The sequence below is a fragment of the Amblyomma maculatum genome, unplaced genomic scaffold, assembly GCF_055883805.1.
Source record: "Amblyomma maculatum isolate TAMU_Amacu unplaced genomic scaffold, ASM5588380v1 scaffold_15, whole genome shotgun sequence".
NCBI classification, from domain to species: Eukaryota; Metazoa; Arthropoda; class Arachnida; order Ixodida; family Ixodidae; genus Amblyomma; species Amblyomma maculatum.
Genome location: NW_028146740.1, coordinates 6,995,795 through 7,002,349, shown reverse-complemented (window position 1 = coordinate 7,002,349; position 6,555 = coordinate 6,995,795).

Here is a 6,555-nt window from a genome sequence, read left to right as displayed (position 1 = left end):
TGGTAGTCGCACATGTACCACAGTGATCCTTTTGAGACGCGAAGTGAGTGATTTTGTGCTGATCCTGTGTTATGCAGTAGATAACGCTGTGCGCACTCGTGGCGCAAAAGCGCGAACATGTTTTGTACCTGGGCGCAGAAGCGCGTACAAAGCGCGCAGAGCCGAAACCCCCTTTTCAGACCACCTAAATATGTAGCTTAACGCGAACTGGGATTGCGAAATATCAAACGTGCTGACAAGGAGCTGACGACTTATTGTGTCTCGTTTGCGAACGCATGGCATACAGGACAACTTTTTCGGTGTAGAATACCCGAGACAATTCTTCACCAAGGATCCTGCGAAGTTGCTCGTAACTATCTGCCCTAGTTTCTATAAACTTGTCCATCCACAGAAACAGAAGAATATTCAAGCCAAACTTAAATATTACGCTATGCCTTTTCTGATCAACAGCTGAAAATAATATTTTAATACGCTGGACATGTTTATATTTCAGGACATATGCTGGGAGCATTAATGTGATGCTGGCTCTCTTATTCAGCTGTGCCTCAGTTCAGGCCACAATAATGTGGGTGAAACAAGGGATAGCCAGCTTACCTTTTACATGGCAGGATATGTGTGACACAGAAGTTTAGCAGCACAATTTCTTGCCAGAATTGTGATTCTGGCCTCAAAGTCACCCGAGCAGCAGCTGAATGCAATTAGGATCGCTGTGCACGCAACAATTTGGTAGGTGAGGCTTATTTTACAGCCAGGGACAAAAGTTTGAGGGATGCTGGCTCGTCGAATTTTTTGTGCGTGTGTGTGTGTGTGCGTGTGTGTGTGTGGTCGGGCAATTATAAAGAAAGAAGTTTGTGGAGTCACGAGAGGACATGCACACTCCATTCAGAGAAAAAAAAATATCAGAAGACAAACTTGCGAGGCAACGAAAAAATAAATTTTTCCCACAAATCCGGCCGCCCCCAAACGTTTGTTCCTGGCTGTTCCTGGGACGCATTCACATTTGAAAACGTTTTATGCTTTCAGTGTGCATAATTTCGCGCAGTTTCTCAACAGTCTAACAAACTCCACCAAGTGGGATGCGCTATGTTCGTCATAAAGAGGTTACTGCAAAATGCTTCCAGTTTGTGGTGCTAACTATGGATTCATTTTTTTTTACTCGTTGAATAAAGGACACGGCTCTTCAGAATGACCGCCAGAAACATTCGAAGTTATAAACAAAGTGAATTCAAAGCAGAGCCATTAATTCGTTGTTCGCTCGGTCTGACGTCTGCATTTGGAATTGTAGTAATAAAATAAACGTCATTTATGCTCTTAATTGTAGACATTTTGTGCAAATGATTTCTTTACCTTAATTGTAATGAAGTGTTTCCTTGAGTCTTGTGGATTTGTCCAGCAAAAGCAGTGATGGAAAATATTTAGTGCATGATATGAGATGCGCCAGATCATCCATAAGTGCACCTTTTATTTATGAGCTACAACTTCCAAGTAACGTGATTCCATAAACGGCATGTTGCTGGCGCATGCAGCCTGACGAACAGACAGCGCTCTGTTCGTCGTCCTGTCTTTTTTACGTTTGTCTACTTCTTTGCGTGTCGTAGCGCGCTGAGAACTAATTTGCTAGTACGTCCTTTTTTTTTTTTTTCTGTGGCCACTCATTATATTTTCCGCGGCTGCATCCGAACTCCAAAGCTCCCAGTCAGAGTTCCGAATTGTCCGTATTCGTTGTCCATGTTCACTTGTGCTATCAAGCTTTTAGTGAAAACTAAGCGCGTACAGAGTTAATATTCTGATATGCGTTCAATTAAGCTTGCTTTTCCTAAATTACGTCGCTAAACTCCATTTGCGCGCACTGATGGAGAGAACAATGCATCTTTTCATCTCCGATCTGCAAACATTTCGTCATGTTGGCATCGCACCAGAATAAAAATTCAAACGCGACACAAAATTCACGTGACGCGCCTGCCTGGTGCCCTGTGCCGCCCCCTCCAACCGCCGCGACGGCTGCACACCTGCTGCAAGTAGCGCCATCTATAGCTTTCATCACTCCGTTGTGCGCTTCGCCGGCTCCCGCCCGTCACACTGCCCCCTTCTAGACACCATAATGATGCCGTACAGGGAGAACGGAGGGAGTCACGTGACCTTTTTGATGTCACTTCTGGCACGGCCGGTCTCGAGGGAGAGCGCGCGCTCTCCCTCGGGGCAGCACGGTCGAGAAAAATGGAAAAAGGCGGCAGCGGTGGTAAAGTGCGCTAGAATGGGGTAGTGGGCTCACGGGGGCTCCCTCCCTGACGCAGTGTATGTTACATGCACTAGGTGACGCCACCGGAGACTTCAATGTAGCGCTCTGCTGGTTGAAGGGTTGCGTTCGTGCGACCGCGGCCTTCTCGCTTTAGAAAAACGCACCGTCTTCGTCCCCACTTTTTAGATTTGCATGTGGCAGCTATGCAGAGGTTGGATATATAAGCAAGTTGTGCTACTACTGGTGCTATAGGATGAGCTAACTGCATCTGCAAATGCGTGCAACTGCAAACTGCATGAGCTAACTGCAAACGCGTGTCCGATTTCTCTCCGGCGTCCTTGGCGAAAAGTGAATTAAGGTGTTTGTATGAAAATGACTGCGGCGCTCGATAGCCCCTGTTTCTGAGGTTTGTGATTCACGGCCGCGATGATAAAGAATACAGACACATATGTTTGCGCAGGTAACATGTAAAGCTGTATTCGTATTCCTAATAGCTAGGCCGCCGCTGTCAGCACCTTTTTGTCGCCCCTGCCTTCTGGATCGTGAATTTACTGTCGACGCTGTTTATGGAAGAAAGGCGCATAACAATTGCCACAAGTCATTATTGAACACATCTTAAAAGCTTGCAGTTGCGCATCCTCCGTCCATTATCAGCAGTTTAATATCTGAAAATTTTCAGATAACTGCACAATTGCGAATTGGCTGTATTCGTGTGGACAGTGTTCAGATCTATAGAGAAGGACCTGACAGGAACTCTAGGAGTGTGAAAAGAAGCATTTAGTAGGCATCTCGGGTTGATGAACGGCGGCTCAACTGCTTCCTTGACAAAAAGTACATCCGTGTTAATCTTAACTGAGAGAGGCGAGGCGTATATATATTTTAGGCTGTGGCTAAAGGTACGTCGGACGGACCCGATCGATGGTCTTAAAGGTACGTCCGACGGACCCGGTGCGTTTTTCTTCGGGATACGACGGACGGACCCGGGAAATATTTTTCAGAGGTACGGCGGACGGACCAGATCGGTAGGGTTCTTCCGACGGACCCAACGCATTTTTCTCCGATATGGGCCTTGGGATCCGTCGGGAAAGCCGGACGGATCCGAGGTCCCCAGATGTGGTTGTAGCAACTAGTAACGTTGGTAAAGTGCTCTAGAATATTGGGTAGTGGGCTGACTGAGCGCCGTCCAGTGTCGCAGTTTATGTCTCACCCGCAAGGTGGCGCCACCATCATCTTCAATGTAAGCGGCCGCTTCAGATTTGGTGGCTGGCTGCGCGAAAGGTGGACAGTCACCGCTGGAATAGCGGAATGCTCGTTTGTCAAAATTTTTTTTTATATAGGAAGACTTTTGCTTTCATTGCCATTGTGGCGACGCAGCTAGGTTTCGCTCAGCTTGTGCCCGTTATCAGCGGAAACTCGCCAGCTTGGCATTGAGGGAAAAGGCTCTCATATTAGAAGCAAACTAAAGCTCTCCTAGTTTTCATACATTCGGCATACATTCGGAAGGGCCAGGTATATTTTCACGGGCGTATATCAATAATAAGCCTACGTGTTTATAACAAATCCCTTATCTTTTTGCCAAAACCAGCAGTTATATTGAACAGGTGCTGGTGCGCTGCCCTAACCTTTTTGCAGCAGTTGAATATATAATTAGACACGTTTACTGTTACATTTTATATTTCATACTCTTGCTGCGTATCATGTGAAAGAAAAAGAAGGAGGGGGATTTGAAAAGAAGGGTGGACAGAAATCTTAATTTTAGGGGTTTTCCTCGGTTTAACATAAAGCGACTCGGGCTGCGAGATACGCCGTAGTTGAGTGATCCGGAAATTTAGACAACCTGGGGTTCTTGAACGCGCTTTGACACCGCACAGAACACGGACACCTTGCTATTCGCCTCCATAGAAAAACTGCCGTTACGGCCAGAATTCGATTCTGCATCCCTGAGTTCAGCCGTCGAGGGCAACATCCACTGGCCACTGCGGCGGGGTTAGGTAAACTAAACAGTCTAAGGATTCCAACTTGCCACATCTGTGCTAGAAATCATGCATCTCTACATCAATGGTTGCTTAATCTAATAATACTCCAATGTGAAAAGGAGTTAATTCTGCTGGCACTACAGCGTATATCAGATTTTTCTTTTTCTGCCTTTCCACAGACTGATGTTGGTGCATTCACTTTTATTTTTTAAAGGAACATTTCATGAAAATAAAAGTGTGAAGAAAGCGGCGGAGACCCAAATGGTTGGAAAATCTCCAAGAAAAGTTTATTTTCTTGAGCAAAGAGCAGACTCACAAACAGCAAGCATATTTCAAGAGCAGCGGCTCAGCTTCAAATGCTTTGCCTTTTGGCGCTTCCCTGCCTTGTCGAGATTTATACCTTTAATGTAGAAGTGCAGTCGTGTGATTATATAGAATTTGATTATTTCTGCAGAAAGAGTCGAAGCATGGCTGGAACAGCCAACCTCTTGACCAAGTCTGTCTTTCACAACTGTCAGCACATCTAAAACACTGTCCGAGTGCAGCTGTTCACGAGAGAAGCCGCCTGTGAACAAGTCCTCAAGCTTCTTTACAAAGCCAAACAAGCAACCAGTCGGAAAAGGAGCCCTCCATTGTCACAGAACTGTGTCAGTCGTGCGAGCTGGAAAGTTTCACCTGGGTCTGGCATCGTCAGAAGTGTCAAACAGTCTTGACAATTGGTCTTTACAACGCACTTTTTTGCGACATAGCCAGCAATGTGAAATATTATTCTTGAATCACTCCTAGCAATGTGCTGGTCATGATCTTGGGAGGATGGAACTGCAGTGCGTTTGTTTGTTGCAGCAGTCAGTGCCAAATGCACGCTTGTTTCATTCTGCACAGTGTCTTATATACTATCAATTTCTAGGAGGGAGCCCAGCATGCCCTGCTCACAGTTGCCTTGACTGACACTTTTGACAAGCCCATAAAATGACAAGCAGTTAACGATAATCAAAAATTGAGTTGGTGTTGGATGGCCATTACTGCCAGATGACTGTCTGATGATTCCGAATAGGTTTTCAAGAGGGTCTTGGCTAGTTTTTGATGTCATTAGGTATCTAAATCCAACTTTTTGAGTCAAATAATCAAGTAAACCAAGTGCACTTGAAATGGTCACACGTAGGCCAGTTGCAGTCGACTCGCTAAGAAAGCCACCTGCCCCTTTTGCATGCTCCTACCATGCTTTAAGGTAGGATAAAAACTCCTGCAGCACAGTTGTTCCACGCGAACCTGGCCGGAGGGCTTCGGCAGGAAACCGCGATGTCATCACAGATATCAGCTGGTGGACTTTGCTGAAATACATAAAAAATAGCATTTATTCAATATTTTTTCGCTTCCACTGCATGAAATGTTAGGCTAAAACACCATTCCCAGTTAACAAAACTGGAATCATACAAAATGTTTAATTACTTTTCAAATTGAGTAGCACATGTGAAAATAGGCATCTCACCTGAAGAATGCCTGTGTTGCAGCCATCCTTCCAAGAGTAGCTTCTAGCTTGTCTCTGTACAGGTGAAAAGCTTGGAGGACTTTTGCGCCAAAAAGCTGGAAGGCATAACTGACCCTCATCTTTTCAAACCCATTTGGCGCAATATGACAGCGCGTTATGCCTGGCATCACTTTGAGGGTTACATTGCAAGAATCGAATTTGTGGGACTTCTTCACATGCTGCATATCCACCTAGAAGAAATTTAAGAGGGTCATGTTACGTTGCACTGTTAAGCTTCAAGGCCAAGTAATAGAATATTGAAATCCTGGATATGATATATGCAATAAATATGAAACTTACATGGCCGGCTGGAGTGTTGAATCCAGATTTGAGCAGTGAGTTGCGCAGGCACTTGATGAGGTGAGGAAAATCGGATATAAAAAACAGGTTTCGTGATGCATCGCTGGGGTGCTGGATTTTGTAAGTGGTAGAGTCAGCTGTTGCTTGAATTCCCATTATCTTCCACATTCTTCTATTCCAGCTTGCGCCATCACATGTGATGAAGTCCACAAAACGTCCACTCTTTTCGGCTAATATAGTTGCCTCAATAACGACCTTAACAAGTGTGTCTCCCTTCATGTTTCCACGTGTGCAAAATAGCCAATAATCTGGCTCCATTTTCCTTGAAAAGGAACAAAAAGAATAACCATACCATGGTCACATGGTATACCTTTGTCTTTGGCTGTTGTGAAAGGGCCTAAGTTCACAAAACCCTCAATAATCCCTGAAGTTTTTACCGAAAAATGCTCCGACAGCTTCAGTTCATCTATAATCAATCCGCCATGTCTCTTCCAGGTATCAAGCACAACTGA